Source organism: Dama dama, chromosome 8, assembly GCF_033118175.1.
Source record: "Dama dama isolate Ldn47 chromosome 8, ASM3311817v1, whole genome shotgun sequence".
Lineage (NCBI taxonomy): Eukaryota > Metazoa > Chordata > Mammalia > Artiodactyla > Cervidae > Dama > Dama dama.
Window position 1 is genome coordinate 44,782,807 of NC_083688.1, and position 8,554 is coordinate 44,791,360.

The 8,554-nt window shown below is 40.1% G+C and overlaps 1 non-coding gene across 1 annotated transcript; it reads left to right on the plus strand.

Moving 5' to 3' along the window:
* Nucleotides 1-3,389: 3,389 nt before the first annotated feature.
* LOC133061055 (small nucleolar RNA SNORD22) lies at nucleotides 3,390-3,509 on the plus strand. Its single transcript, XR_009693893.1, has one exon. It is a non-coding gene; the product is annotated as a small nucleolar RNA SNORD22 (small nucleolar RNA).
* Nucleotides 3,510-8,554: the final 5,045 nt, after the last annotated feature.

The window sequence follows — 8,554 nt, forward strand, 5'->3', positions numbered from 1 at the left end:
CTGTGGTCCTCCGTGGCAGGCCTTCAACACCCTCTGCCCGCCCTGCCTCCCTCCCCACCCCCCGCATGCAACCACCTAGAACTCTCCTCAGCCTCTCAGCCACCGTTGGTAAATGCCTTAATATTTTGAGGTGTTCCCTCTTTGGACCTCCCTTTTCCCTTCTCAGGAATGTTAGTCCCCAAGACATCACTGGTGGTAACTCCTCAGTGTTTCCAACTTATGCATTTTACATTTTATTCAGGTTTTCTAGTTGCTCTTAGTAAGAGAGTTTGTTTGGAATATGTTATCCTGCCATTGCCGGAAGCAGAAACCAAGCAGCAAACAAAATACTTCATCCAAGACAGCAAAAGTTGGGATTTTCACTTCTCAGGTATCACTGAAGCATTTGTAAATCTATTGATATATTGCCCGCCATAAATGCTTCATTTTTCTGCATCCTGTGAGATTTACTCTATTGCTGGTAAGCCAGACGTGGAATAACTCTTACTGGTCTGCTTTCACAAAGAACTTTGAACTGTAGGTTCTAGAAAATCTCCCCTCACAGGGCTCAGATTCCTCTGAAACCCCTGTGTTCTAACATCCGATTCTTAATTGGTAGTAGTATGTCATTATCAGTATATCAGTGTATGACTGATAAGTCATATATATATACATGTTGCCTTTGTCTTTTCTTTGGTAAACTGAAGGCATCCATAGATTGTATTATTTGTTAGAAACTGCTATTTTCAACTTTTATAATTTAGTACTGAAATAATACATGAACACTCCTCATTAATAGAAGATTCAAACAATATAAAATATAAAATAATATAGATTAAAATAGATTAAAGTCCCATTTCACTCATCTTCCTCATCCTCATCCCCATCCCAGAGATGCATTTGCATCTGTACCTATGTACACATTGAAACAAAAATTTTATTTATTATCTATTTGGCTGTACCGAGTCATCGTTGTGGGAACTCCAATCTTCACTGTGGCATGCTGACTCTTAGTTGTGGCATGTGGGATCTACATCCCTGACCAGGGATTGCACCTGGGCTTCCTGCAGAGTCTGAGGCATGGGACCTCCAGGGAATTTCTTATGTACTCATTTTTAAACTTTAGAAATGAGGTTGTACCTCTTGCTTTTTTTCTTATAGTGAAAGTCTCGCTGTAAGATAGGTGTGGCAGAATTTTTCCAAAAATATCTACAACAATCTCTCCCACTTCACATATTCTTTGGAACTGGTAACTGCTTCAAATAATAGACATAGCAGCAGTCATGCCAGGTCATGAAAGCCCGTGAGGCTTCCTTCTTGCTTTCGTTGAACACCTGCTCTCGGCAGCTCCCTCTCGGGGGACTACGTTTTGGAATCCAGCTCAATGGTGTGGTAAATCTCCCATATACCTGTGCTGTCTCTACTCCTACTTGTGCTGTGATCATCACAGACTACATCATTCGACATCATAAGTTCAACAGTTTTATTATTATGTACTTGTATTATAATCAGATGGAGAAAAAAGAATTACAAAAAATACATTTATACTTTTACACTTACCTATGTAGCGACATTTACCGATACTCTTTATTTATGTGGGTTTGAGTTACTGTCTAGTGTCCCTTTCGTTTCAGCCTGAAGGACTCTTCAGTACTTCTTGTAGGGCAGGTCTTCTACAACAGATTTTCTGTTTTTATTTTTCTGTGAATTTCTCAATTTTCCCTTCATTTTTGAAGGATAGATTTGCTGCCTACAGAATTCTTGAATGACATTCTTTTTTTTTTTTTTAAAGCACCTTGAATATGTCATCTCATTGCTTTCTGGCCTCTGCGGTGACTCATGCATTCAGATGCCAGCATTCCAAGCCACGTCCTTGTAGTAGTCATTATGCAGTAATGGCCAATACTGGTCAGTGCAGCAGGCACTGGGTCTCTCAAACACTTCACTTTTGAAGTGCTTCATCAATAATTTCATTAACTGTGATGCTATTTCACGCCATAGATTCCTAGAATTCTGTTTCTGCCAAAAAAGCTCCAGAGTGTATTCAAGTACAAACCAGATCCCGAATACCCTCTCTCTTTCACAGTTTGTTTTCAAGGACCACTCCTGGTGCCAATTCTTTCCAGCCAGGAGACCAGAAAAAAAATCTAATTGTTTTAACAATTAGATTTAATAATTTAATTATTAAACAATAAAAATTGTTTAATTTTTATATATTATAAAAATATAATATATATATTTTATATATATAAAGTATTTTAAAGTAAGAATGAGGGAATTGACAAGGCAGAGGTAGTAACTGCAAGAAGCAGCAATCCTGTCTGTGGCTGAAGGGAAAAAGGCTTTAAAGGTTTAGAAGAGAACCCAAAGTGCAAGGATTCAGTTTGGGGAGGGGCGCATGCTTGGCTACAGCCTTCAACTCAGAGAATGAACCCCGTGGAGCTGAGGCAGATTTTTGAGAGAAAAATGCCAGTTGGCTGGTCCTGGTATTTCTGAGAGTGACTGTAGTCAGTGTGGAAAACTGCAGAATGGAGCCCAGTGCCTTTGCGGGGGTGAAGGGCCATTGCTGAGCTGACACTGACAGGAACAGGCAGCAGCAAGTCAGCCTCCTGCTTTATCACTCCAGTTTCCCTCGAAGACCCTCTATCGGCAGAGCCTAACTAGTAGTTCAAGGCAGTAAAGCATCCGCCTGCAATGCAGGAGACCTGGGTTCGATCCCTGCGCTGGGAAGATACCCTGGAGAAGGAAATGGCAACCCACTCCATTGTCCTTGTCTGGAGAATCCCATGGACAAAGGAGCCTGGCAGGCTACAGTCCATGGGGTCGCAAAGAATAGGACACAACTGAGAACCAGATGGCATACAAGAAATGCAGTGTGCAGAGTTCCAGCCCTAAAATCATGTAGGATGAAAGGGTATGTTGAAGCTAAGAGACAACAGCTTCATACTTGGCACATTACCTCCTGAATTTTTCCCCCCATGATGATGGATTTATTTGGATTTTCTCCTTGAGTCTATTATGGCTATTTTGTTTGCTGTTTCACTTTATATTTCTAAAGAACCATTCAGGATTACATTCATCTGCATGGAATAGGATACCTGAAATAAAAATGATCTAGATAAGATTATCTGAAAGTAGTTCAGATGTAGGTTGTTCAGGGATATAATGCTGTTATGAACTCAGGATTTTCCTATTTTGTTGCTCTGCAATTCTCCACAAATAGTTCATCTTTATTGTCCAAGAATCCTGTTTGAACTCCAGTCATCATGCCCATTTCCCAGGTAGCAGGAAGAAAAAAAGGGAAGGGAAAAGACATGGCCACTTCCTCTAAAGGCATCGTCTGTAGCTGAATCATATGGTCACTCTTACTTACAAGGGAGGCTGACAGATGTTCTGTGAGCAGACAAGTGTCCTACTAAAGGTTGAGGAGTCTTAAGAACAAATCGGCCCAGAGCCTGTAAAGGTGAACCCACTGGGGCTGGCTGGGGGAGAAGAGGAAAGCTCGTTCCAGAGGGAACTGTCTGAGGGATCATGAGAATTTCTAAACAAGAAAAAGAGGGGAATAAATGACTGGTTTATTTATCTGAAAAGCAGATTTTTTTTTTTTAAAAAAAAAAAAGAACAAATCGGAAGAATCACTATTTGGGGACTACTGTGGCTCTGCTACACAAGGGTATTGTGCTAGGGATCTGCCCACGCTTTTGGAGGGGGGAGTTTAACATGGCGCTCTTATCCTGTATGCCATCAACTAGTCCATAGCCCCCATCATTTCTCCCCATTTATACAGATGGTATACCCATTTTCTGCTGACTTCTGTAAGGGCAGTCAGTGGTGGCATAAATTGAGAAAGGATAGAGGTGCTCTTACAGAGCCCAATAAATTCATCTATTTTCAGCTTTATTCCTTACCCGCATCCTTAAAACGAGCAGTCCAAACTTCTGAGACTTTCTTGGGCCCTGCAGTGTTGATCTGTTTCTCCTTGTTGGCTCTCTACTGTGCCACACGGGGTTAGAACAGAGAGTGCTGAAACCAAGTCAGTCGGTCATCTGCTTCCCTTCTTCCAACAATTGAGTATTTTTCATCTACCATTAACTCTTTGTGACTTTTTAAAAATATTAAAAAAAAAAAATTTATTTCTGGCTGTTCTGAGTCTTTATTGCTGTACGCAGGCTTTCCCCACTTGCGGCAAGTGGGGGCTACGCTCTAGTTTGCAGCGCACAGGTTTCTCGTTGCAGCGGCTTCTTCTGTTGTGGAGCATGGGCACACACAATAGTGTTGCTAAAGCAGGCAGCGTGATGATGGTTGTTGAAACTTCCATTACCTTCTACCAATGCAAATCTATCAAGAGACCTGAATTCAGAGCTCTCAGTTTCCCATGAACATATCCTTCCTTGCCAAACAAAATAGCTGCTGAATCAAGTGATTATGTGACAAGTACTGCATCAAGCATCTCTATTTAAACAGATCATTTCATTGTAAACTTCTCAACCACTCCATGAAATCGGCATCATTATCACAGTTCCTTCTTTTACAGATGCAGAAAAGGCGGCTTAGAGGTTGGATTATTTACCCAATCACACAGCTCATAGATCAGCGTGACATCTTCATCCAAGATTGTGTTTCGGGAAGGCGTGCAGTTTTGATGCTGAGGGCTTACAAACCTCTTTTGTTTCTTGTGGCATGAGTGGTAGATTATAGAAAGCCCTTGAAAGTGAACTCTCCGACTTGCTGGTACCTCTAATGTCTTTGTTTTGCACTCACCTCACTCTTGATTACCTGCTCCGTTCCACAGGCCTGAATTTTGGCAGCCAGTCCTGCTCACCTCCATAGCCTTAAACTCAGCAAAGCTTCTCTGCTGACAGACTGACTCTAATTCTGGCCACAACAGTCACAGCAACCCTAAGCACTGAAGAGAAATCTTGGATTAATCTTGTCAAATTCATGTAACAGAGTTAATTCTACATGTAAACATCCCCAGAAGTTCATTTTTTTATATACTCAACTTCAGTATTCTAATTCAGGAAACACCAGACTTCTTCCTTCACATATTCAACTAAAATTTAATGCTTACTAACAGACAAATACTATCGAATACAGAGTATATAGTGGTGAATGAGGGGAAGGCAGATTGAGTTAAAGGATTATACAGCACCCTCCAGGCAAAGGCAAAAGTCTTAAAACTACACTTGCATTTAAACACTACCCTAGGTGTTGGACTTCCCTGGTGGCTCAGACGGAAAAGCGTCTGTGTACAATGCAGGAGACGTGGGTTCGATCCCTTGGTCGGGAAGATTCCTTGGAGTGGCAGCCCACTCCAGTACTCTTGCCCAGAAAATCCCATGGACGGAGGAGCCTGGTGCAGACTATTGTCCATGGGGTCGCACAGAGTCGGACATGACTGAGCAGCTTCTTTCACTTTCACTAGGTGTTAAGAGATGCTGCTGCTAAGTCGCTTCAGTCATGTCCGATTCTGTGTGACCCCATAGACCAGGCTCTGCCATCCCCGGGATTCTCCAGGCAAGAACACTGGAGTGGGTTGCCGTTTCCTTCTCCAGTGCATGAAAGTGAAAAGTGAAAGTGAAAGTGAAGTTGCTCAGTCGTGTCCGACTCTTAGCAACCCCATAGACTGCAGCCCACCAGGCTCCTCCGTCCATGGAATGTTCCAGGCAAAAGTACTAGAGTGGGGTGCCATTGCCTTCTCCATAAGAGATGCTGATGGCTTCAATTCAGGTGATGGCATTGGAAAGAAGTGATTCTGTAATTGGAATGGGTAGGATTTGATCTGTTAGATGTGAGAAGAGAAGGGACCTGAAGCTTTCTGGAGAGGGTAGATGGCAATTTTTGAACGTGCACAGGTTTGGATGGGAGTTTGAAGTACATGTGAGTCAAACGAAAGCAAACATTATCTGGAAACAATTGTCTTCTGAGGGCACAGGTCTTTTGATGGTATTTTAAACACGAAGGCAAAACAGAAAGGACCAGGAAAAGGACCGAGTTTTAACCAACTCCAGCACTCAAAGGTTACTGACAACAACCAGTGCAAGTCATTGCTCTTCTTTTTACATTAGTAAGGAGTTCATGAAATTTTATTCAATTTCAGGGGTACAGGCAAGAAGCAAATTTCACAGTTAAACACAGAAATAATGCAGCAATGTAATTACTGGCTTGAACGGCTGTACTTGAGGTTGTTCAGACTGTCAAAAACTATCTGGATTATCAGCTATCCCGTTTTCTCCATTCTTCAGCTATTTGCCATGCCAGGATCCATTAGTCCTAACTAGAATGGAAATAAAGTGTACTTACAGAGATAATATTTTATTCTTAAGATGCAGAGAATGTAGAACACCTTTCTGAAAAGAGTATTCTTCAGTCTGTATTTCCCCAATGTTTACCTCTAAGTCAACTTGAAGCACAGCCTTCAGGAGTTTGGCTTTAAAAAAAAATGGTTTAAACTATTTTCATCCTAAGATATTTTAAAATGGTTATTACACTGACTGGAAATTCCCTGAAATGAAACAACTCAATTATATTTGATAACTCTGTAGCACCCCAAATTCATTATACATATTGAATGCATAGTTCGCAGACCTACACCAATACAACTATAAACATTCTAATTGTATCACAGTTTAATGAGATATTGGTCCCTCTCGATAAAGTCTACAAAGCAAAGGACTGAACAGGTTTGTTGCCATTGTCTCCTCTAGGGTACTAGAGCAGGCACAAACAGTTGAAGCCTTTACTTTAAGGTTAACTGAGTAAATAACTTGACAGCAATTGAGTGAATTTGTAAAATATTCTCACCCTTTTTTCAATTCATTAAGAGGTGAAATTATAATCTTGGAATAAAGATAAAAGGATTATAAGTGCATTGGAAAATTAAAACGACTGGATTTGGTATGGTGGCTAATAGCCATAGTTAAATAGAAGGAAAAAAAAGTAGAGAGGGAAAGGAGTTTGGAAATCTTTCTGATCCAAACCAAATTTCATACAATTATGCAAGATTGTGTTTAAGTACAAATCCACTACAATTCAAGTTTTTTAGACAGAGGCCAATTATAAACTCATTATTTTGAAGTCAAAAGTACTTATTTTCTAGATCCCGCTTATATAAAGCCATCTTAAAAACATATTTCTTAATAATTATATGTGAAACCATTAGGCCTCAGTAGGCTGGTGAATAGACATACTCTTTATCAATACTAGAGCACTAATATTTTACATGAAAAATCACAGCAAGGCAGTTTACTAGAATTGTCACAGAAATGCACTAGCCTGTTTTACGTGGCACCTGTAAATAGCATTGGAGGAAATTTTTACAAAGGTAATTCAGTAGTCTAGGTATTAATTAATAAAGTACACTAAAACTTTGGCATGTTACATTTTCAACCAGCCAATAATAGTGCTATCAGTTCCTGCAAGCAGCTTACTTGGGTATGACTGTAGACTCACTGGTAAAATTTCAATGCCATTTATCAAAGTGTTATAACCTACTTTAATTAAATCATTCACCTAGGATTTTAACTGATTTTTATAGATAAGAAGGAACCTGAATGATTCTAATTATGAATACATTTCTAAATCAAGCAAGAATCTATCAAGATGTCCAAAGCCACGGGGAAATGATTTGTCTCATGCCTGTGGCAGGAAGGGTGTAAAGCACAGCTGTTCAATGATGGTGACTGGCAGACAACAAAGGTCTGCTATTTTCTATGACTCTGGCAGAAAATAACACGGCTCCAGGATTTGGACACACATAAAGATATGTCTGCCAATGCAAATGTCTACCATTAGGTGGCCCTCCCCTTAAAAAATATATTAGGGTATGATTTCTCAAATGGGGGTTGGTGTCACCCCCAAATAGGACCCCCAAACCCCCTTACTCTTTTCATGTAAAAACCAGATACAATACATATACAGCATATCTGTGATACTAAAATTCATTGGGGCAATTCCCTGGTGGCCCAGTGGTTAGGACTCCATGTTTTCAATGCTGAGGGCACAGGTTCAAATCCTGGTTGGGGAACTAAGATCCTGGAAGCCATGTAGTGTGGCCAAAAAAAAAATTCATTGGTGCACTGTTAAAAAAGTTTAAAAGGCTTTAGGGATAGGGTTGATGAGAAAAAAGCCTTAAAAACATTGAATTGGAAATAAATCTCAGTCACAAGCATTTCTTCTCCCCACCATCACCATGCTGTGTTAAAATATCCTGTGGCATTTGGAATTTTCCTAAGAATATAATAAATGTCTCTAGGACAATACTCCCAGAATAATTAAGAAATTTAATCAGCTCTAAGCACACATTTAATTATGGTATCTAAGAGGAGACTTATCTTTAGAAACTGACACCAAGTTAGGAAAAATCAATGAACATGTATCGGCTCATGATTACAAGTACAATCTTAACATCTATATTTACATATCTGAGGTTGGCACTGGCAGCTGAGACTCAAAATTGCCACTTAAAATTCAGAATGAAAATCTGCTAAGTCTTTTTAGAAAGCATTCCCTTTCTTTACACTATACTGTCATAGGTGACATCCACTTACTGTTAATACTGTAGTAAGTAAACACT